This window comes from Amia ocellicauda, chromosome 15 (assembly GCF_036373705.1).
Source record: "Amia ocellicauda isolate fAmiCal2 chromosome 15, fAmiCal2.hap1, whole genome shotgun sequence".
In the NCBI taxonomy this organism is placed as follows: domain Eukaryota; kingdom Metazoa; phylum Chordata; class Actinopteri; order Amiiformes; family Amiidae; genus Amia; species Amia ocellicauda.
In genome coordinates, this window is record NC_089864.1 from 2,665,959 (window position 1) to 2,692,069 (window position 26,111).

The following is a 26,111-nucleotide window of genomic DNA, read 5'->3' on the forward strand; positions in this document are numbered from 1 at the left end:
CACCCCTCCTTCAGTGCAGTATATATAGGAAAACCTGCAGGATACAGGGGCTTTCCTGTTCAATGTGTGTTTTTCTTACCCGTAGAGACCAGTCTGATACCCGTGCCCACTTCGATGACCCCCTGCGTCCTCTCGCAGCAGTAGTACAGCCCCAGGTCGGCGAGGCTGACGTTCTCGATCCTCAGGTTGACAGAGTGGCTGGAGGAGTTCAGCACCAGAGAGAAGCGACCCTCAGCCCTTTTGACGTATTTGAAATGATCGCCCAGCTGTACATGTGGTTTCTTATTCGCCAAAATGACCAGAGACAGGGCCTCGCCGCGCTGCACGAACCACATGGTTTCGTGCTGGAAGCGCAGGCTGCAGGGCAGGCTGGCCGTGTCCCCGGGCCACACCGCTGTCTGCCTGGTGGCAGCGGTGAAGGACACACAGTCTGCACACATGACAGACAGAGATGCATGTTATGAAACAGGACAACAGCCATATACACACCCAACCTGCTCAGGTGGGACACAGCTATTGTGGATTGATTGGAAAAATGCTATAGATAAAAATAATAGTGCAGAAGTGATTATTATTTGGGTGAGTTTTAACTGAACAGAGGAACTCACGTCAATATTGTGATGAGCATCATGATTCATGTCTCCTATACAAGCCTTTGCCAGTAGAGTTACAAACATGTTTTTAGTAATTACTGTTTTATTAATTAAATATCTATCGGCCCTATAATTGTATAATTTTCAATTTATGGTGATTACTATTAAATATACATATAGTGGCAGAATTATTTAGGTGAATCGAGAGACAAATCCATAGCATTTACTATATGCGATACAGTAAAGTTGTGTTTATTTGTGGGTGTTGGCACATACTATTTGTTATGGCAAAATAACTGACTTATACAGTGATTTATACACTGAAAAAAATTATTTATAGGGTCAGTAATTATTATATACATGGTTGGTGTAAATTCTACATAAAAACAATTGGTTCTCCTTTGTACTTGATAATATTGTGTTTAGTTCACACTTTAACCTCATAAATAAGATTTGTAATTATGCTTCAGAAGATTAGTTAAATATTAATTGTAATTTCGCAATAAAATTTAACTAAGCAGAAACGCAGGTAAAGCCAGAAGATTAGCATTGGCGCCTGGCATCAGCGACGGACGCAGTTAACGCTCGTCTCGGTCTAATGTGCCAGAGACACGGGCGCCGACTGTTCAAGGAGGACAACACATTCTGCTGTGCCCTGGATTTATGAAGTAAGATCTTTTTTCACCACAATCAACTTATACTGTAATAGAATTGTGTTGTCAATATAATGTTCGATTAGAACTCCCTGACATAACTCGGGTTCGATTATTTTATTTAACTTAAATAGCAACGCTACCTGCGTTAGCCATTAGAACTGGCAGTTAACAAGTTGTTTTTAGCCAAACCTCTGAGGTATTTTTGAGCGTGAAATAAGATCGGGGATCAGCATTAGTCATTTATATGGATTTTATTATTTGTTTGTTTTAGTCCAGTTACAAACATTTTACGATAAAAACTGACGTTTCAGATTGTTGTCAGCATCATTTGGAAGGTTGTTTTCATGTTCTTGCCATTTTACTATAGATGGCGGATGAATTCACAAGAATCACTGCAGTTCCTCTCACGCAAACCTTTGTGAGGAAACTTGACGGTTAGGGTTAACATTTTCCAGTCTATCCTTTTGAAAAAAATGTCTTTGGTAGCAAATGCCAGTGTTTAATTTGTGGCTGAAATGTTCTAGGTCTTGGTGATGGGTTTACCATAGTCTGAAACACATTGAGGACTTTGTGACTGCCCTTTTTAGCATAATTGTTAAATGATTGCAGTGTGTGAGGCATTTTGGTAAAATTTACTAAGAAACTATGTACAATTAAGAAAACCATACCTGATATACTTTGTGATTGCTAAAACTCAGTAAATTTTACTTAGTTTATGTGGCTAAATTTAAAAACAGTACATGGCGTTAAATTTAAACACAAACATTGATTGCAAATTGTTGCCTCATTTTTTGGGGTAAACCTTAGACATACTTTTTCTTCAGTGTAAAGCGAACTCAGGAATCGTTTTATTTTGCGCTTTAGTGTAAACTGCAACGTCCAGCTCACCTAATACACACAAATTCGCCTAGCACCGTACACAACACACAACTGAAGAGAGCACAGCCGGGAGGCACTGAACTACACAACCCAGAATTACTGGCCAGCGGTCCTTCATCACTGTTCGAGGGCAGGCTTCATATTTTAATGCATGGCTCTGATTTCCCCCCAATCTATCAACCCTGCAAGCCGCTCCTTAAAACAATCATTGTCTCCGCTGATCTCAATTGATCGGCACAGCGTCAGTTACAAGTAGACTATACAAAAGTAATATGGGAGGGCGTTCAAATAAAAAACGGACACGTAAATGCAGCATATACCAACCTGAGAACTATGTCCATGCGCTGCGACGCGCAGCTTCATGTTTTGACAGAATAAGCTTTTCACCAATTTCATCTATGCTTTACACTTCGGTGCAACCTGTCCTATCCGCTGGCATGACATTTAGGGTGACCTTTACAATTGAGTAAAACGCACATTTAGGTGTATATTTCGTCGTATTGTTTTCCGGTATGAAAGTGGAAGTTCCACCGCTCCAAGCCTGAGGACCCCAGATCTAAAATACGTCACCGTTAATTTATATATATAATTGCTTATAATAAGTGGTATGGCTATCATTCAATGGTGCTATTATATTATGCATAACTTTTATGAAATAATTGGAAAATAAAAATAAGCAAAATAAGGTCTGCTCACCGACGAGGAAGATCAGAGAGAATATCTTACACTGCTCATCCATGACAGCTTTCACGATATGAAACAGACTTTGTGGTTTAGTTTCTGTGTGTTTGAGCGGATGCATCGTATTAACCCTGACCAGGGGCGTCGCAAGGGGGTAGTCATCCCCGACAAAACATTACAATAACCCTCCAACTACATGGCATTTTGCTTTTGGTCTTGACCTTTAGTTTCTAGGTCTTGGAAGGAGTGTGTTAGAGAGAGAGAGTGTGGGGGTGTGTGTATGTGTGTGTGTGTGTGTGTGAGAGAGAGAGAGAGAGAGAGAGTGCTGGAGAGGTCTGAGAAAATGTCATCAGTGTGTCATGTATGTACTGCGTGTTCCGGCTGTGGTGCGTCTGCAGGTCATGAGGGCTCAGTCTACACACAAAGTGTCTCTAGAGGGAAGCATCACACCAAGCTCAACAAACTTCCAATGGCAACTTTTACTTGGTTGCAATATACTTGCAGCTTCTTGGTGATCACTGTCTTCATAGCACTGTGCACTTAAAGAAACACAAGATGCTGCTGAACATGGAAATCATTTTTTAACTACAACCATATGTTGGCGTCTTGTTTTTGTAGCAGTTGTGAAAGCTATTCTGCTCATGGCCTCCTGTGTGCAATGCGTGGGGTTTCACACAGTGCACTTCCTCTGTTCCAGCCCATGAAGAACACCTGACTCTGAGGACCAGAGACGCCTTCTCTCTCCCACTGTACGGCGGAGACGCAGTGATGGTGCTGTTCCGGAGAGCTGGTGAATCCCCATCAATCAACAGGCTCTCCTGGCCCCGTGTACGACTGGAGATTCACAGCACGGGCCGACACTCTGATGCTGCCCACAGACACTCCAGGTGATGAGGGCATGTACACATGTACGCACTGTAGAATACTGGTGGCTTTTAATGAGCAGAACAAATGTGTTCTTTAGTTCTCCCACATTTGACAACATTTTTAGAGATATCTCCTCTACAAAGGAGTTCTGTGTTAATTGTAATTAAGAATTGCAGGTGTAATATTGTGTTTGTGTTTACAGAAAATGTGCCGTTTACAGTCGTCCTTTTAAATGGTTCACTACATCTCTGCATTTGAAACAATGCAATTTTACGTGTTTAATTATTTTATGTGCATGAGATCTCCAAGGCCAGCCCACCAGGACATTCTGAATCCGGCCCCCACCCAATTAATCGTTTTTTTTTATCTGTTATTATATGTTGATGTAACTTTGCTGCTGACACCTTTATCCAAAACAAGAAAAAACATTCAGCCCCACATAATTTTGAAAAACATGAAGTCCTATAGTTTTGATTCAAGATGCGTTGTCATATGCAGTGTGTGGATTTACATTACATTAATTCAGTCAGTCAGCTGATCAGACCAATTCAGTCACTGTGACCTGGGTTGCACAATGTCCAGAAGAGACAGCGCCTCGTTTGAGAGACCTGCTTTAAACAAAAATGTTCTGGTTCTGCGCTGCAGACCATTTAAAGCAACACTTTAAGAAAAAGACAACTCAGATTGAAAGTAATGTAAATGTATTAAAAGGAAACTATACATAATCTATACAATAAAAAAGATTTACTAGGAGTAGGGCCCAGCAGTTTTCAATTACTTCCAGCAACCCTTCTGTCAGCAATCCCTTCCCAATACACACTGGTATCCCAAACTAATAGATTACTAGGGCTGTGTTGGTAAAAGGTACACTGCCTCATTGTGGTGAAATATAATTTATTGTCAATATCGGCATTTTTATTTATTTTTTAATAAAGTTGTGCTTAATAACCTGCAGCCGCGATAGAAACGAAATGCCCCCGTGCACAGGCGTAGGTTTAGTTGGGGATGTTAAAAGAAAATTTATTTTTATTTATTTTTATTTGAATTCTTCCTACTTCTTAAAGATTTCGGAATAATACCGGTCACTGCGGTAAATTCTTCAACAGTATATCTTTAAAAATCTGTCACCGGCACAGCCCTAGTGCTCCATTTTTCTTTATTATTTAAGCATCATGTTTTCAAGTCTTCTCCTTGGTCCGATGCTTTAAACGACTCCTTTCACAGTTTAGCTCATTTGATTTTCAGGGCCACGAGGGTGAAGGCAATGAGAGCAGCACAGCATAGTGCAGCATAGAATCCGTAACGGCCACGATGTTTAGGCATTTGTTTTAAATTCCCAGAACCTGTAGAAAGAAATGAACAGAGAGAGAGGGGAGAGTAGAGGAGAGAGAGTGTGTGTGTTAATATATTATGTGAGAAGAGAGAAACACAGATCGAGAGAAGGCACTGACTGACTGCACTGCACTGGACGATTACAGTTGACCTGCTGCCATGCTCAAGATTTCAAAATCCAAACAAAACCCTCCGCAGGATAAATCTGTTGGGTCACTAGCATTACAATATACATATACACCGATCAGTCATAACATTATGACCACCTGCCTAATAATTTGGAGGCCAAGTCATTACCTTGAACTCGTTTTTGTGTTCCTCAAACCATTCCTGAACCATTTTTGCTTTGTGGCAGGGCGCATTATCCTGCTTAAAGAGGCCAGTGCCATCAGGGAATACCGTGTCCATGAAAGGGTGTACATGGTCTGCAACAATGCTTAGGTAGGTGCTACGTGTCAAAGTAACATTCACATGAATGGCAGGATCCAAGGTTTCCCAGCAGAACATTGCCCAAAGCATCACACCAGCTTGCCTTCTTCCCATAGTGCATCCTGGTGCCATGTGTTCTTCAGGTAAGCGACGCACACGCACCCGGCCATCCACTTGATGTAAATCAAAACGTGATTCATCAGACCAGGCCACCTTCTTCCATTGCTATGTGGTCCAGTTCTGATGCTCACGTGCCCATTGTAGGCGCTTTCGGCCATGGACAGGGGTCAGCATGGGCACCCTAACTGGTCTGCGGCTACGCAGCCCCATACGCAACAAACTGCGATGCACTGTGTGTTCTGACACCTTTCTAACAGAACCAGCATTCACTTTTTCAACAATTTGAGCTACAGTAGCTCGTCTGTTGGATCGGACCACACGGGCCAGCCTTCGCTCCCCACGTGTATCAATGAGCCTTGGCCGCCCATGACCCTGTCGCCGGTTCACCGCTTTTCCTTCCTTGGACCACTTTTGATAGGTACTGACCACTGCAGACCGGGAACACCCCACAAGAGCTGCAGTTTTGGAGATGCTCTGACCCAGTCGTCTAGCCATCACAATGTGGCCCTTGTCAAAGTCGCTCAGATCCTTACGCTGCCCATTTTTCCTGCTTCTAACATATCAACTTTGAGGACAAAATGTTCACTTGCTGCCTAATATATCCCATCCACTGACAGGTGCCATGATAACGAGATGATCAGTGTTATTCACCACCTGTCAGTGCTCATAATGTTAATATTACTTTCTCTTCTGTTCTAATCTCCAAGTATAATAGTCATTGAAGGGAATGTAACTGTAATTCAGAGTCAGAAAAACAGCAAAACATTTGTAATTATAATTTACCTCAGGACTGCTGGACGCTGCAGGATATCAAGAGCAATATAATAACACTGATATACAGAGAGAGAACGGCAGAGAGTCAGAAATACTTGTTTCCACACATCACTCCGTTTCTTACTTTTGGTGGTGGAGACTTTTTGCATGGTCACAGTGACAGTCCCGATGCTGCGGTTGGTGCTGGAGGCCCTCACTGTGTAGTTTCCCTGGTCAGCTGCTGTGAGTGAGCACAGGGTCAGAGTCTCACCCCGCACTGACACTCTGTGCTCGTACCCAGGGCCAGGGCGCTCTGAGCTGCTCAGCAAGACTCTGGGAGTGGAGAGGAATTGTCAGATTCTCTCCTGGTGCCTTAATCGTGGTTCTGTTGTATTCTGTGGAAAGAAACACGTTTACAATGTAAAATCGGTAAAGTAAACATCTGTTAGTTCAGTATCTAAGGGAGACGGACAACAAGTGCCAAACGTGACATCTAACTACTGTCCTACTACTACTACTACTACTACTACTACTACTACTACTACTACTACTACTAGGAACCACAAGTTACATAGAGTAGTCATTTACCTCCAGGAAGACTTTAAAGGGGAACTTCACTTTAGGGAGGCAGTTCCAGTTTGACAAAATCCTTAACATAAGCACACATATAAATAACTAAAGCAGTACTGAGAAGGCGGTCTGTTCAGGAAATTAATGTCTGCGGTGCCCCACCTCGGACATTCAGGGTGTAGCTTGTTGAGCTGTCATCCTGCCCCTCAACCCACACAGTGTATTCTCCCTCATCTCGGTCTGTCACCCCCCTCAGGAGCAAAGATCCAGCCTGCACTGACACTCTGCTCTGGTATGCTGGGTACCACATCCCAAAGATGCTCTTTTGGGTTGAGATCTGGTAACTGTGGGGGCCAGTTTAGTACAGTGAACTCATTGTCATGTTCAAGAAACCAATTTGAAATGATTCGACCTTTGTGACATGGTGCATTATCCTGCTGGAAGTAGCCATCAGAGGATGGGTACATGGTGGTCATAAAGGGATGGACATGGTCAGAAACAATGCTCAGGTAGGCTGTGGCATTTAAACGATGCCCAATTGGCTCTAAGGGGCCTAAAGTGTGCCAAGAAAACATCCCCCACACCATTACACCACCACCACCAGCCTGCACAGTGGTAACAAGGCATGATGGATCCATGTTCTCATTCTGTTTAGGCCAAATTCTGACTCTACCATCTGAATGTCTCAACAGAAATCGAGACTCATCAGACCAGGCAACATTTTTCCAGTCTTCAACTGTCCAATTTTGGTGAGCTTGTGCAAATTGTAGCCTCTTTTTCCTATTTGTAGTGGAGATGAGTGGTACCCGGTGGGGTCTTCTGCTGTTGTAGCCCATCTGCCTCAAGGTTGTACGTGTTGTGGCTTCACAAATGCTTTGTTGCATACCTCGGTTGTAACGAGTGGTTATTTCAGTCAAAGTTGCTCTTCTATCAGCTTGAATCAGTCGGCCCATTCTCCTCTGACCTCTAGCATCAACAAGGCATTTTCGCCCACAGGACTGCCGCATACTGGATGTTTTTCCCTTTTCACACCATTTTTTGTAAACCCTAGAAATGGTTGTGCGTGAAAATCCCAGTAACTGAGCAGATTGTGAAATACTCAGACCGGCCCGTCTGGCACCAACAACCATGCCACGCTCAAAATTGCTTAAATCACCTTTCTTTCCCATTCAGACATTCAGTTTGGAGTTCAGGAGATTGTCTTGATCAGGACCACACCCCTAAATGCATTGAAGCAACTGCCATGTGATTGGTTGGTTAGATAATTGCATTAATGAGAAATTGAACAGGTGTTCCTAATAATCCTTTAGGTGAGTGTATATACACACCGATCAACCATAACATTATGACCCCTGACAGGTGAAGTGAGTAACACTGATAATCTAGTTATCATGGCACCTGTCAGTGGGTAGGATATATTAGGCAGCAAGTGAACATTTTGTCCTCAAAGCTGATATGTTAGAAGCAGGAAAAATGGGCAAGTGTAAGGATCTGAGCGACTTTGACAAGGGCCAAATTGTGATGGCTAGACAACTGGGTCAGAGCATCTGCAAAACTGCAGCTCTTGTGGGGTGTTCCCGGTCTGCAGTGGTCAGTACCTGTCAAAAGTGTACAAGGAAGGAAAAGCGGTGAACCGGCGACAGGGTCATGGGCGGCCAAGGCTCATTGATGCACGTGGGGAGCGAAGGCTGGCCCGTGTGGTCCGATCCAACAGATGAGCTACTGTAGCTCAAATTGCTGAAAAAGCGAATGCTGGTTCTGACAGAAAGGTGTCAGAACACACAGTGCGTCGCAGTTTGTTGCGTATGGGGCTGCGTAGCCGCAGACCAGTCAGGGTGCCCATGCTGACCCCTGTCCACTGCCGAAAGCGCCTACAATGGGCACGTGAGCATCAGAACTGGACCACAGAGCAATGGAAGAAGGTGGCCTGGTCTGATGAATCATGAGTTCAAGGTATTGACTTGGCCTCCAAATTCCCCAGATCTCAATCCAATTGAGCATCTGTGGGATGTGCTGGACAAACAAGTCCGATCCATGGAGGCCCCACCTCTCACCTTACAGGACTTAAAGGATCTGCTGCTAACGTCTTGGTGCCAGATACCACAGCACACCTTCAGAGGTCTAGTGGAGTCCATGCCTCGACTGGTCAGGGCTGTTTTGGCGGCAAAAGGGGGACCTACACAATATTAGGCAGGTGGTCATAATGTTATGGTTGATCGGTGTGTATATATATATATATATATATATATATATATATATATATACACACACACACATATACACACACACACAATAACCAAAACTGTGTTGCAGCTGTTCAGTCACCACTGACAGAGAGAGAGAGATAGAGAGAGAGAGGGAGAGAGAGAGAGAGCCCTACAAACAGAGCAGGACTGAGGCTCTCCAGGTCCAGGGCTGCCTACCCTGGCATATCAATTCTGCCTTGACTACTGCAACTGTAACTGAGAAAAGCTGCACAACTTACCCAGGGAAAACAGCAAACACAGACATACCCAGCACATCACAACCTGGTCCACTGAGCTGCCAGACCTACAGAGAGAGGACAGGATTGTGAGTGGAGGGCTGTCAGCTGACCTTATTGAAGTTTGTACAAAAACTAAAAGACTCTGAAGGAGAACATTCCCCAAACAGTGGACTCGTTTTAAATACACAGATAAGGATTATGATTTTAACTGCTAACACCCCCACACCTCTCTCCCCATCTTTTGCCAACTCCTTCTGGATGCATTCACATCTCAGCTCAAACCTAACCAAACCTCCATCTCTCTCTCTGGTAATGTTGTGCATATGTAGTGCATCGCATATTAGTTTTGGGTTAAACCAAAGTTAACCACATGTAATTGTTTCAGGCATGATGTGGCCCTTTTCACGACCGAGCTGTTGTAATGGTGCAATTAACTTCACGTACATGACGTTTGGGAAATTTGGGAAATTAATGTGGACACGTTTGTAAACGTTTCTTCAAAAGCTCCGTTAATTCATATTCATTGCACATGGGACGTTTTGAGATGTGGGAGCCCCCCACCCACTCCCTCGTGCTGCGTGCGGGGTCATTATACAGGCAAGTCAGCCTTGAGGGGCCTCTCCTGTTGCATGCGGTGTAGGGATAGGGATAGGGATAGGGTTTAAGTCGGAACCGAGTTAACGAGAGAAGCTCGGTGGCCACTTCACACTTAAGGACCGTTTTCAGCAGCTGGCCTTATACACGTCGTCCCTTAAATAACAATCAATTGATGATCAACTTAGCTTAAAGCATGTCCCATACTAGTTCTTCTTAAAGTTGTTCACTGTGGATGGCCTATTCCCTGGCGGTGGGTGAAGACCGAGGCCAGGGCATCACACGGTTATTACTGAGCGCATAAATACTAAAACTGTTTTGCTTAGCTTGCCACGGACATTATAATATTAATGTCATTATTATTAAAGGGTGCAAAATAAATGCACATTTACTTGCTAGCCGATGGATAATCATTGGCTCATTTTCCTGTTCGGTACACGGTCGCTTCCCTAAGACCTCGCAGTAGATATACAATAACTAAATATACAAATGCAAACTCTTATAATACAAAGATTAAAATCTCTACCCCATCTGCTTAGATAGAGAGGGACAGGGAAAACCCTCCTTCTCCCAGCCGATTGTGACGTCGACTGCCAGGGCATTCCTCTGTTATCCCAGTTCGACCGAATGAAACTTTATTTTCTCTTTCTAGTTCATCGACGGGCGTGGACACCAACCAGCGAATAGAGATGTCTTGGGTTGCCACGGTTATTACACACACATAGACCCAAAATAAATAAATACTTACTTGTTTGCGCTCAGCTGTACAGTTTAGTCCGAGGACACCATTAGTATTTAATTGATTCATAATCCGGATCCAGCTCTTATCCAGGGTAGTTACTCAAATCGGAACTTTTACACAGAAAGACTCAAAGTCAGAGTAAAGCGCAGATCTGACCCCCCAGGCTGGGCTCCCCTGCTGTGGCTGGACAGGAGAGCGCAGCGGCGGCTCGGCCCCCCGCACACACGGGCCTTTATCCCAGAAAAGCGGAGAGATGCCGCCATTTTTGTTCCTCTTCTCCCTGCAGCTGCTGTGCTCGTTTAGCAGTGCATTAATTTGCTCTCCCAAAATATTTACTAAACTACAAGACATAGGAAGGATGCAAACAAGGCCACAATAACAATACGTTCGCGGTCCCGCAGCACAGATACCAGCAGCTCTGCGCAGTTTTGCTCGGTTCTGCGCAGAAATTCAGAGATGTGCTCTTCGCGGGCTGCTTCCTGACGTCACTAAGCCCCATCCACTGAGAATCTGCGCAGAATCGCGCAACTCTGACAGCTGCAGGAGGAGGGCTGCGGATGAGACACAAGAGACGATGGACACGTTAAAGAGAATGGAAACTACTGTCCTCTAGTGAGTGGAGGTGAACTTATCACACACCACTGATAACGAGTTTTCCTTCTACAGCTGAATTAAGCAGAATGTGGAAATTGTCCCCATAACGATTGCACTGTTGCTGTCTGTTTAATCACAAATCCTTTAGTATCCAAAATCAGTCAAATAAGGAAAATATATCCAAAGTGTAGTGATTCTTTCTGATTCTTTAGAGCAGCCCCATGACACATTTCTTATTCCCAACACCAAGTAGGCCTACAAAATTTGAGTTCCCATATGAGCTCTGGGCAAGGCTTCAACAGAGGGAGCCTCCACAACTTCAGCCAATCTCGTTTCAGCTTCGTAACCAACAATCACCAAAAATCAGGTTTAGTCTTGTTTCAGGTCATCCTGGTCCAGCTCCGGCACTGGAATGAGAATTCTCCACTTTTGACTTTGGGGGCATTAAACGAGCTAATGTCTCCCCTTGGCGGTCAGTTTATTATTTAACATACAATTAAAACTGGAATGCTAAAGCTCTTGGAGAAACTTTGACTGCATGTGAAAGTATGTTTACGTGTACATGTAGTACTGTAGTAAGTACCAGATACTACAATATACTACAGTGTACTATTATTATATAACAAATTACTACAGTAAACTATAGTATACAAGTGTAATATGGTATAAAACAGTGTATTATAGTATTTGTTGTACTGTAGTAATATCGATAATACATCACAAAGTAATACAGTATACTATAGTATACAACACTGTACCATAGTATTTGTTGTAGAACTGTAGTACTGTAGTATATTACAAGTTACTACACTATTCAATAGTGTACTATAGTATATCACGTTACTACAGTATAAAAGTATACTATAGTATATCTCAGGCTACTACAGTATACAGTATTCAAGGCTGAATTGTAGGCTACCTTTCTCCTGTGTAGAAGTAGTGTTGGTTTTTGAGAATTGGTTTGAAAGGCTGGGTTGCTGGCTGTAAGATGTGGTCTGACAGAGTAAAATGAGTGTGTGAGCAGAGAGTGAAAGGCAGACATTAACTCGTTTTTGAGCCCAATGCATCAAGAAGTATGAATACCTGACTACGATAATTTGTGCCAGAAAACTTTCCTGTTTAACTTTTCATGTCAGATTTACTTAATTATCTGAATATTGATAACAATGCGCTGCATTGTTTGTACTACGAATTTGTAACTTGGAAGTAGCATTGTATTTTTGTTGTTGTTTGTGTTTGGTGTTGCAAAATGTTGTGATCTCTGACAACAGTGACAAAAGGCACAAAGAACAGATTGTCAAATATATATTTCATGCACTTAGTGGACTCAACATATAGTTACAGCTAGTGTGATAACCAGCGGTGTACCGTACCTTTCGGCCATGGGCCTTCAACAGCACACAGATACAACCAGATCTACAGGTCGTCCATTTTTTATCAATTTGGTTTTGAATGTTAAAAATGCAACGACACTGATACCCATCCTCTCGTTAGTTAACTTGATGTATCGGTATTGTAATAGACATTGCTATGCCATTCAGGAAGAGGTCTAACACAATTATAAAACAGATCGCATTTATTCTTGTTTTCATTCAGCAAGTGGTATGCCCAAGCTAAACACAACACAGGGGCTGTATTATATTGTATTAAAAAGAGTGCAATATACAGCATTCAAACTTGTTTCTACTGGGCTAAACCCCGGAGTACGTAAAAAACTATTGTTTCTTTTTTCTTGGCGTGTTTTGGATTGTTATGTATTTGTAATGTAGCAGAATTCAAGCCTCTGTCTTCATCCTGTAAAAAACATTATTATTATTAATAATTAATTAACTACTAATAATAACAACCATTAGGTATTGTAGTTGGGCTTTCTTTCTCAAAGAAAAGTTGTTGATTAGTTTTAGGAGCTATTTATTATTGATTTATTTCCATATTTTGACGGTAAGGTGTAGCGTTTTGTTTCACAGTGAAAGAGTTAATACCTGAGTACAGTCCTCATTTCTTCCTCCAGTACACCTCTTCCCGGGGCCTTCAGAGTGGTTGGAAACTTTTTTCACAAAAAAAGATAATCAGACATCAGATTAATTTAGAAGAAACATTTGACAAATCCTGGAGTGATTGTGCAGTGCAGTGCAGTGCCTAAAATGAAGAAACTATTAAGGAGATACAAAAAATATATATTTGACTGGTGTTATGGAGAAATTGGATTTTTATATAAACACACAAAAGGGAACCTTTATTTAGAGTGTGCTAGTAATTTATTCACTTCTGTGTGACTGTGATTATAAGACTCTTTTAATTGTTGGGCTCTTCTCTGCATTTTACTGATTGTATTTACATGAATGTGATAATTGTTACTGTAAACATCAGCCTCTTTAAAAAATAGTCTGTTTGTGAAAATATAGACTTCAATATTACATTTCTGTGCCCACTAAAATGGTAAAAAGATCCTGTGGAAGGCATTACAGAGCGAATTTAGGGGACCCTGACCCCTTAAGCAAATCAACAGGGTGGCGTAGTCTGACAGCGGCTCATCCTGTTATGAGCTCAAGAAAACAAACTATCTGAAACAAGCTGCATGTGAACAAAATCCAAACCACTAACAGTCAAATAAATAAGTTCATGACAATGTACAGGCTACAGCAATAGATCGTGTTCTCGTTGTTGATAACATATGTTGACTTAGGATGTATAAATGTCCTGCAGTAGGATAGATATAGTAACGCGCTCTTGCCTTGTCTGTGGCCGAGGCTGTAGACACAGGTGGAGGCGAGCAGCGCGCAGAGCAGAGCCGAGACCGGAGTCACCCAGAGCGGCAGCAGGCAGCTCGTCTCACCGGGGCTCTGGGTGATATTGCGACTCTCCTCTGGGAAAATAAATAGACTACATACAATTACACAGGTGATCATTAATATATGTCCTGTCCCTGTCCACTATCCCCTCAGTGCGTCCCATCCCTGTACTCTGTCCCCGCAGCCCGTCTCGTCCCTGTCCTTTACCCCCTCTGTCTGTCCCGTTCCTGTCCTCTATGCCCTCAGCCCGTCCCGTCCCTGTCCTCTATGCCCTCAGCCTGTCCTGTCCCTGTCCTCTATCCCGGCAGCCCGTCCCGTCCGTGTCCTTTACCCCCTCTGTCCGTCCCGTCCCTGTCCTTTACCCCCTCAGCCCGTCCCGTCCGTGTCCTCTATCCCCGCAGCCCGTCCCGTCCCTGTCCTTTACCCCCTCTGTCCGTCCCGTCCCTGTCCTCTCTTACCGCAGCTGTGCAGGCTGATGTCTCTCTCGCCCTCATAGACGAGTCTGGTCCCAGTACCCACAGTGATTCTCCCTCCTTCTTTCCCAGCGCAGTAGTACAGCGCCAGGTCCGCGTCGCTGATGTTGCGGATCCTCAGGCTGATGGAGCGGCTGGAGGAGTTCAGCTCAGGGCTGTAGCGCGGGTCTAGGTCTCCCACAAAGCTTATAGGATTAATCTTGTTTCCTGCAGTTTTCATTACTGAAATGCCCAGAAGCAGCGGTGTGTCATCAGGCTGTATAAACCACATGGTTTCGTGCTGGAGTGTGATGTCGCAGGGCAGGGTGACGGTGTCCCCGGGTCTGACGGCTCTCACCACGGCCGCTATAGCGAGGCTCCCCCGGAGAGCGACGCCTGCAGCGGGACAGACCGGAGCAGACATGAGCTGGTTGAAAAATTTACAATATTTAATACTCACCCCACCGTACATGACAAAATCAGGTCTATGTTAAAATAAATTAAACTCCTTTTGCCCAACATTATCACTGCTTCATAATATATTTCAGATGTTTCAAAATTCAATTGGAAAGCACTTTCTTTGAACATGAGATGTCTATTTTGACTTAATGAACTGCAATATTTTGATTTATGATTAATAATAATTGTAATATTTTTTAAGATGTATGTTAAAACCGATAAAACTCTACAATAATGTAACAAGTTGAAGTTTATAATGTAATAATACTGATAGCATCATACATTTACTGATAACGTAATAATTTTCTGTACCAATACCATAATACATTATTTTGTTATTAGCATGTTTTACGTTACCGGCATGATTACATTTTTTTAGTAGGATAACATTATACCGATAATGTAATTACACTCAGCAATGAGCACCTAACTGCCATCTATTTCTGACATGTCAAAATGAAAATAAATACAATCATAATAATAATATTTTTTATAATACATAAAATAATAACATATCTACAGTACATTAATTAACTAACAGTAACTAACTAGGATGTAAATGGTTGGCAGTTGTAAACTGAGTTTTCATTAAAGGCAAAGAATAATAATCGCCAAAGCATTCCTTCATGTAATGCACAATTATATTTGAAATAATGAACAAACACCTTTTAAATACTGTATTCATCTCTTTTCATGTGTAGCACATTAGATAATACATACAAATGCAAATGGATGTCAGTTGCGTTCTCATTTTTGAGCGCTATGACATTAACGGTATAATATAATATAATTATTACGTTATCCTAAAAAAATGTTTTAATCATGCAGATAACGCATCGGTAAAAAGTAATTACGTTTTCAGTAGGGAATTTTTTTTTCCTTATTGGGACATATATTACGTTATAAACTGCAATGTATTACGTTATTGTAGAGTTATTACATTATCAGTTGTAACACACGAACATGCAAAACTGAAGTGTACTTTTTTTAAACACGATTCGTATAAAGTAAATGGGAAAAAATGGCAATCAAACACATTTCAAAAGTATAAAAGAGTAAGATACAGTTTCACCATAGACTATTGGTCAATATCTTGATTGCTTAATTTTCAAATCACTGCTCAATTAAATTAGAATATGGGGTGATTTGGGATGATGCATTTTATTAAAATAAATCACTTATTATTATTATTATTATTATTATTATTATTATTATTATTATTATTATTATTATTATTATTATTATTATTATTGTTGTTGTTGTTGTTGTTGTTGATGTTATTATTAATAATTAAATTAACCATTGGGTTTTAACTGGCCCCATGTAGGTACAGTACTTTGCTGAAGGGGACAGCAGCAGTGTCCCCCACTTGGGGAGTCCAGAGTCCTGAGAAAAGGATTTTAGGAGTGAAACTACCGATTTGCAGATTATGCTGTTTTAATTCAGCCGAGAATGTTTGCGAAGATTTAGCAAATTTGTGGAATTAAACTTTTGTGGGGAGAATATAATTAGAAATGAATGCATAAATACGCATATGCACAATTATCAATTAAAAAGCAATAAGCATACCAAAACAACACAGTCACGCATCACAACCCAACCTGTCCGTTAAGACATTCTCTGAAACACAGCACATTTACTGAGAAACAGGGGCCTTTCTACTCACAGAGACAGAAGAGCAGGATAAATCTGCTGCGAAGAGTTTCCATGTCAGGGGCTTGTAGGTGTGAAAACGACAACTGACATCACTCGACTGTTGGCGCGATGCACAGCTGACAGCCTTTACTTTATACTGACCAATAAACTGCATCACAGCTGCGAATAAAGTGATTGGCAGCAAAGTAGGCCTATTCATATATATGTATATATTCATAGGGGCCTATGTTCATTTGAACACAGGAAGTGTTTTGAAATGGGGGATTCTACACTGACTTAACTCTTAACTCTAGTATTAACTCAAATTGTGTGTAGAGTATGAACGCTTTTTTACACCTTAAGCATGGTCATTAATATGTACAGTGACTCCTCAACAGAAATGCCAAGCAATGCTATATCTCTTAAGTAGAGTTCTGTATCATTCAGACCTGTCATGCACAGGGAGATATGTCTTCTCATTCTGTAGTGTTTCTCTCAGGGCTCGTTTGGTGTTTGGCAAGCTCTGAAAAGATGTACCTGGATAAATAGGTTTAATTCATTATATTTGTTGAGCTAAACAGGTCAACATTGCCTCAAATCAAGGATGCGAATACCTTCCACTTCATATAGGAAAACTAAATTGTAAATATTTGTATCAGTATTATTTAATTAGTATTAAAGTATAACTAATGAGATTTTAAAGTGCCCCTCTTGAATTATAATTGAAATATAATGTGAGTAAAATTAAATGGAACAGGTAGCCCCCCCAAAAAAAAGATAAATCAATAAAGGGGGGACTAACATCTTTGTTCCTACAGCTGCTGTTTGGTTTAATAGGAGTTGATATCTGAGCTGCACTGTTGGATGTCTCACAGATAGATAGGCCTACCTGCCGAACAGCTCTGTGGTTGAGCCCGAGTGTGCAGTCCTGAGCTGCTGTTATTGAACAGCCCGTGACCACAGTGTGTATTTGAACACCTCAGCTCAGACTGCAGTGTCTCAGAGCCACTGGGGTGGCCCTGCCCTGACCGCACAGCTCAGAGCTACCGTCTCTGTGCAGACAGGATGCCGTCTGCAGGTCTCTGGGCCAAAGGGGCTAATGAGAAGGTTTTCTACAGTTGGGGCAGTAGTGGGGTTGGAGTTGGAGGGCACAAGTGGGAGCTTGTGCTGCATTTCTGTCCTCTTGAATGTAGTTTCATATGCATGCATTACATAGATACTTATTAGTGAGTGAAAATACACACTGTTGATACTGTTGTTATCAATTTTTGAGTAGACTAGGTCGCCAGTCAGGTATTGTTAGAAAGATGAACACATATGAGGTGCTGTGTACTGATCAGTAACATTTTCACTCAATATCATGTTATGTTTACCTTTACTGAGACTTTTAGAGCCAACAGCTTGTCAATTATAAAGACAACTGCTTTATTCTGTTGCGTTGACAATAAACAAATACATTCCCACAATTATGTTGAGAATTATTGTTTAATTTTGGTACAAGTAATTTTCCACATAAAACTAAAGGTATTGTGTTAATACTACATATCTGCGTTATTTTTCCTTATAATAATTATTGTGTTACAGCTATCGTTAAATGGGCAATAACATTGTTTCAGTTTAATTATCAAGCATACGATTTATGAACGCCCATTCAGTCTAAAAAGAACAAGGTATAATGACAGGTGTTCACATTTAAGACTCGGTGCATTATCTTGCCAATAAGCATTGCAGCTCTACACATCTGTTTATACTGATGAATATGGATACCCTTGTTTGTTGATTAATGCAGTGCTGTTCTTGGAAGCATTTATAATTCATCTAAAAAAATCACGCAAGATGAGACAGGGACTAGCATGATGTGTGTGGTATACATGTATACCTAATAATAAAATAACAACAACGGAACATGGTCTTAAGTTTATTTAAATAATTTATTACAAATTAAAATGTATTAATCTTATATCATAAATATAGGTGACATTCTCTACATATGTAATCAAATATACACAGTATACAGTATTTGGACAGTAGGGGGAACTGTGTGAAGGGGAGAAAGGAACAGATATGAAATGGACAACAATCATTTAAAAATAATCATCTGCAGCCCCCTCAGCTCCGCCTCTCTGTGTGGCGGGGGGGTGACCACTGGCGATCAGTGCTGAGGCCTTGTCAGGAGCTGGCTGGAGTCCATTCTCATTGGTGCTTCTTTTGTTGTACCAAAAACACAAGCCTGCGATCACTATGACCATCAGTGAAGACATCGCATTGCAAATTGGTGAGTGAGAACCTGGGGGGGAGACAGACAGACAGACAGACAGACAGACAGAGAGTGAGAGAGAGAAAGAGAGAGAGACAGCAAGCTGTAATGTCTGATTTGTTTTTAAATACTGTCCCACCCTTCCTCTACACAGCAAACTCTACCACAGACACAGAGAGAGAGGCACGACACAATACTTTTGATAAAACGCTGATATAGAACAGATCCATATGAAAGCACAGGACAGTTATAATAACCTGGACCCATTCCTGCTTCACAGACCAGTGCAGGCCTTTGCTCAACACCCCCCCAGCAGAGCGACACTCACACTGGTCAGACAGAGAGGATGGTCTGCCATTAAAAGTGGGAAATTGTCGGAAATCAATTGGCATTAACCTCTTTACGAATACAAACCTTAAAGGCGCTGCAATGGTACAATATTTTAAAGTCTTATAAAGTCTTGGGGACACTGTTTGGTCCGACAAGGGGAGCAGACCTCACTGCTGGGAACACCAAGTCTTTAGACAGCACAGCCGCCAACACATTCACAGCAAACAAAGCGGCTCTGATCTGACACCTGCAGATGGGCTTCCTCCTCTTTGCTGTCACTCTGAATCCCGTAGCACTTGTAGACATCTTCATCAGAGAAGCAGGTGGGGTGGAGGGTCAGAGAGAAGTCCCCTCCAGGGGAACCTCAGCTCTGTTCTCAAACCAAGCCCAGGCTGGAATCGGCCTTTGTCGAAGTCACAAATAACCTGACTGGTTGTCTGCCAAAGAAACGAAACTTAACTTTTCATGTCGGATTTACTTAATTACTTGAATATTGATAACAATGCACTGCATTTTGTTTACTACGAATTTGTAACTTGAAAGTAGCATTGTATGTTTTTCATTGTGTGTGTTTGGTGTCGCAAAATGTTGTGATCTCTTACAAAAGTGACAAAAGGCACAAAGGATAGATTGTCAAATATATATTTCATGCATTTATTGGACTTGACATATAGTTACAGCTAGTGTGATAACCAGCGGCGTACCGTACCTTTTGGCCGTGGGCCTTCAACAGCACACAGATACTGCGCCTCGTCCCCTTCACAATCACACACACACCGTCACACGCATAATGAGTTTGTATGACTGCGCTACACCTCGAACAACTTCATCCAACCAGATCTACAGGTCGCCCATTATTTATCTATTTGGTTTTGAATGTTAAAAATGCAACGACACTGATACCCATCCTCTCGTTAGTTAACTTGATGTATCGGTATTGTAACAGCCTTTGCTATGGCATTCATGAAGAGGTCTAACACAATTATAAAACCGATCGCATTAATTCTTGTTTTCATTCAGCAAGTGGTATGCCCAAGCTAAACACAACACAGGGGCTGTTTTGTCTTGTATTCAAAAGAGTGCAATATACAGCATTCAAACTTTTACTTGTTTCTACTGGGGTAAACCCCGGAGTACGTAAAAAACTATTGTTTCTTCTTTCTTGGCGTGTTTTGGATTGTTATGTATCTGTAATGCAGCAGACTTCAACCCTCTGTCTTCCTCCTGTGAAACACATTATTATTATTATTATTATTATTATTATTATTATTATTGTACTAATATATGATACTAATAATAATAATAACAACCATTAGGTATAGTTGTTGGGCTTTCTTTGTGAAAAAAAAAAGAAAAGTTGTTGATTAGTTTTAGGAGCTATTTATTATTGTTTTATTTCTATATTTTGACAGTTAGGTGTAGCATTTTGTTTCAATTTGAACGAGTTAATACCTGAGCACAGTCCTCTTTTCTCCCTTCAGTACACCAATTGCCGGGGCCTTCCAAGTTGTTGGAAACTTTATTCACCAAAAAAGATGATCAGACATCACATTAATTAAGAAACAACATTTGATGAGTCCTGGAGAGATTGTGCAGTGCAGTGCAGTGCCTAAAATGAAGAAACTATTAAGGAGATATTTAAATACAAAAAACATATATTTGACTGGTGTTATGGAGAAAGGGATTTTTAAAGACACACGCAAAAGGGAGCCTTTAGTTGGAGTGTGCTAGTAATTTATTTTCCTGCACTCCACTTCTGTGTGACTGTGAGTATAAGACTCTTTTAATTGTTGGGCTCTTGTCTGTGTTTTATTGATTGTATCTTCATGAATGTGATAATTGTTACTGGAAACATCTATCTCTTTTAAATATAGTCTTTATATGAAAATATAGACTCCAATATTAAATTTCTGTGCCCAATAAACTGGTAAAAAGATCCTGTGGAAGGCATTACAGAAGTGAATTTAGGGGACCCTGACCCCTTAAGCAAATCAACAGGGTGGCGTAGTCTGACAGCCGCTCATCCTGTTATGAGCTCAAGAAAACAAACCTAAAATCTGAAACAAGTTGCATGTGAACAAAATCCAAACCACTAACAGACAAATAAATAAGTTCATGACAATGTACAGGCTACAGCAATAGATCGTGTTCTCGTTGTTGATAACATATGTTGACTTAGGATGTATAAATGTCCTGCAGTAGGATAGATATAGTAACGCGCTCTTGCCTTGTCTGTGGCCGAGGCTGTAGACACAGGTGGAGGCGAGCAGCGCGCAGAGCAGAGCCGAGACCGGAGTCACCCAGAGCGGCAGCAGGCAGCTCGTCTCACCGGGGCTCTGGGTGATATTGCGACTTTCCTCTGGGAAAATAAATAGACTACATACAATTACACAGGTGATCATTAATATATGTAGACAAAAAAACATTATGATTCCCATGCTGAAACTGTGTGTAAAGTGATCAGTTGTACGTGTCATAGCTGAAGGGATTTGTGCAAGCAGGATATACAATTATAGGTTGTGCCGGTAATATTCACAAGTGAGTCTGACAGTTTATAACGAGTTATTATAAACATGCTGAAAAGAAAATCCTTCACCATTAGGTTGAGTAATAATGTGTTGTTTGCACTGTGGAGCAGTTCAAAAACATGCCAGCTGTCTGCATCCCGTCCTGTCCCTGTCCACTATCCCCTCAGTGCGTCCCATCCCTGTACTCTGTCCCCGCAGCCCGTCTCGTCCCTGTCCTTTACCCCCTCTGTCCGTCCCGTTCCTGTCCTCTATGCCCTCAGCCCGTCCCGTCCCCGTCCTCTACCCCCTCAGTCCATCCCATCCCTGTCCTCTATCCCCTCAGCCCGTCCCGTCCGTGTCCTCTACCCCCTCAGCCCGTCCTGTCCCTGTCCTCTACCCCTGCAGTCCATCCCATCCCTGTCCTCTATCCCCTCAGCCCGTCCCGTCCGTGTCCTCTATCCCCGCAGCCCGTCCCGTCCCTGTCCTCTATCCCCGCAGCCCGTCCCGTCCCTGTCCTTTACCCCCTCTGTCCGTCCCGTCCCTGTCCTCTCTTACCGCAGCTGTGCAGGCTGATGTCTCTCTCGCCCTCATAGACGAGTCTGGTCCCGGTGCCCACAGTGATTCTCCCTCCTTCTTTCCCAGCGCAGTAGTACAGCGCCAGGTCCGCGTCGCTGATGTTGCGGATCCTCAGGCTGACGGAGCGGCTGGAGGAGTTCAGCTCAGGGCTGTAGCGCGGGTCTACGTCTCCCACAAAGCTTATAGGATTAATCTTGTTTCCTGCAGTTTTCATTACTGAAATGCCCAGAAGCGGCGGTGTGTCATCAGGCTGTATAAACCACATGGTTTCGTGCTGGAGTGTGATGTCGCAGGGCAGGGTGACGGTGTCCCCGGGTCTGACGGCTCTCACCACGGCCGCTATAGCGAGGCTCCCCCGGAGAGCGACGCCTGCAGCGGGACAGACCGGAGCAGACATGAGCTGGTTGAAAACATGACAATATTTAATACTCACCCCACCGTACATGACAAAATCAGGTCTGTGTTAAAATAAATTAAACTCCTTTTGCCCAACATTATCACTGCTTCATAATATATTTCAGATGTTTCAAAATTCAATTGGAAAGCACTTTCTTTGAACATGAGACGTCTATTTTGACTTAATGAACTGCAATATTTTGATTTATGATTAATAATAATTGTAATATTTTTTAAGATGTATGTTAAAACCGATAAAACTCTACAATAATGTAACAAGTTGAAGTTTATAATGTAATAATACTGATAATATCATACCTTTACTGATAACGTAATACTTTTCTGTACCAATACCATAATACGTTATTTTGTTATTAGCATGTTTTACGTTACCGGCATGATTACATTTTTTTAGTAGGATAACATTATACCGATAATGTAATTACACTCAGCAATGAGCACCTAACTGCCATCTATTTCTGACATGTCAAAATGAAAATAAATACAATCATAATAATAATATTTTTTATAATACATACAATAATAACATATCTACAGTACATTAACTAACTAACAGTAACTAACTAAGATGTAAATGGTTGGCAGTTGTAAACTGAGTTTTCATTAAAGGCAAAGAATAATAATCGCCAAAGCATTCCTTCATGTAATGCACAATTATATTTGAAATAATGAACAAACACCTTTTAAATACTGTATTCATCTCTTTTCATGTGTAGCACATTAGATAATACATACAAATGCAAATGGATGTCAGTTGCGTTCTCATTTTTGAGCGTTATGACATTAACGGTATAATATAATATAATTATTACGTTATCCTAAAAAAATGTTTTAATCATGCAGATAACGCATCGGTAAAAAGTAATTACGTTTTCAGTAGGGAATTTTTTTTTCCTTATTGGGACATATATTACGTTATAAACTGCAATGTATTACGTTATTGTAGAGTTATTACATTATCAGTTGTAACACACGAACATGCAAAACTGAAGTGTACTTTTTACTGGTGTTTGAGAAATTGTAATAATGTCAAAATCGTTGAACTGTATACCTTGTAAAGTTTTAAGACTTTTTTTAAACACGATTCGTATAAAGTAAATGGGAAAAAATGGCAATCAAACACATTTCAAAAGTATAAAAGAGTAAGATACAGTTTCACCATAGACTATTGGTCAATATCTTGATTGCTTAATTTTCAAATCACTGCTCAATTAAATTAGAATATGGGGTGATTTGGGATGATGCATTTTATTAAAATACGATTCGTATAAAGTAAATGGGAAAAAATGGCAATCAAACACATTTCAAAAGTATAAAAGAGTAAGATACAGTTTCACCATAGACTATTGGTCAATATCTTGATTGCTTAATTTTCAAATCACTGCTCAATTAAATTAGAATATGGGGTGATTATTATTATTATTATTATTATTATTATTATTATTATTATTGTTGTTGTTGTTGTTGTTGTTGTTGTTGTTGTTGATGTTATTATTAATAATTAAATGAACCATTGGGTTTTAACTGGCCCCATGTAGGTACAGTACTTTGCTGAAGGGGACAGCAGCAGTGTCCCCCACTTGGGGAGTCCAGAGTCCTGAGAAAAGGATTTTAGGAGTGAAACTACCGATTTGCAGATTATGCTGTTTTAATTCAGCCGAGAATGTTTGCGAAGATTTAGCAAATTTGTGGAATTAAACTTTTGTGGGGAGAATATAATTAGAAATGAATGCATAAATACGCATATGCACAATTATCAATTAAAAAGCAATAAGCATACCAAAACAACACAGTCACGCATCACAACCCAACCTGTCCATTAAGACATTCTCTGAAACACAGCACATTTACTGAGAAACAGGGGCCTTTCTACTCACAGAGACAGAAGAGCAGGATAAATCTGCTGCGAAGAGTTTCCATGTCAGGGGCTTGTAGGTGTGAAAACGACAACTGACATCACTCGACTGTTGGCGCGATGCACAGCTGACAGCCTTTACTTTATACTGACCAATAAACTGCATCACAGCTGCGAATAAAGTGATTGGCAGCAAAGTAGGCCTATTCATATATATGTATATATTCATAGGGGCCTATGTTCATTTGAACACAGGAAGTGTTTTGAAATGGGGGATTCTACACTGACTTAACTCTTAACTCTAGTATTAACTCAAATTGTGTGTAGAGTATGAACGCTTTTTTACACCTTAAGCATGGTCATTAATATGTACAGTGACTCCTCAACAGAAATGCCAAGCAATGCTATATCTCTTAAGTAGAGTTCTGTATCATTCAGACCTGTCATGCACAGGGAGATATGTCTTCTCATTCTGTAGTGTTTCTCTCAGGGCTCGTTTGGTGTTTGGCAAGCTCTGAAAAGATGTACCTGGATAAATAGGTTTAATTCATTATATTTGTTGAGCTAAACAGGTCAACATTGCCTCAAATCAAGGATGCGAATACCTTCCACTTCATCAGTATTATTTAATTAGTATTAAAGTATAACTAATGAGATTTTAAAGTGCCCCTCTTGAATTATAATTGAAATATAATGTGAGTAAAATTAAATGGAACAGGTAGCCCCCCCCAAAAAAAACATAAATCAATAAAGGGGGGACTAACATCTTTGTTCCTACAGCTGCTGTTTGGTTTAATAGGAGTTGATATCTGAGCTGCACTGTTGGATGTCTCACAGATAGATAGGCCTACCTGCCGAACAGCTCTGTGGTTGAGCCCGAGTGTGCAGTCCTGAGCTGCTGTTATTGAACAGCCCGTGACCACAGTGTGTATTTGAACACCTCAGCTCAGACTGCAGTGTCTCAGAGCCACTGGGGTGGCCCTGCCCTGACCGCACAGCTCAGAGCTACCGTCTCTGTGCAGACAGGATGCCGTCTGCAGGTCTCTGGGCCAAAGGGGCTAATGAGAAGGTTTTCTACAGTTGGGGCAGTGGTGGGGTTGGAGTTGGAGGGCACAAGTGGGAGCTTGTGCTGCATTTCTGTCCTCTTGAATGTAGTTTCATATGCATGCATTACATAGATACTTATTAGTGAGTGAAAATACACACTGTTGATACTGTTGTTATCAATTTTTGAGTAAACTAGGTTGCCAGTCAGGTATTGTTAGAAAGATGAACACATATGAGGTGCTGTGTACTGATCAGTAACATATTCACTCAATATCATGTTATGTTTACCTTTACTGAGACTTTTAGAGCCAACAGCTTGTCAATTATAAAGACAACTGCTTTATTCTGTTGCGTTGACAATAAACAAATACATTCCCACAATTATGTTGAGAATTATTGTTTAATTTTGGTACAAGTAATTTTCCACATAAAACTAAAGGTATTGTGTTAATACTACATATCTGCGTTATTTTTCCTTATAATAATTAT

The 26,111-nt window shown here is 41.3% G+C and overlaps 1 long non-coding RNA gene across 2 annotated transcripts; it reads left to right on the forward strand.

Moving 5' to 3' along the window:
• Positions 1–1,154: 1,154 nt before the first annotated feature.
• Positions 1,155–23,994, forward strand: LOC136771871 (uncharacterized). Of its 2 annotated transcripts, none has more exons than XR_010822387.1 (3): positions 1,155–1,261; positions 3,507–3,696; positions 22,511–23,994. It is a non-coding gene; the product is annotated as an uncharacterized LOC136771871 (long non-coding RNA). The 2 variants fall into 2 exon arrangements; XR_010822386.1 differs by lacking the exon at positions 22,511–23,994 and adding an exon at positions 14,774–15,143.
• The last annotated feature ends 2,117 nt before the right edge of the window (positions 23,995–26,111 follow it).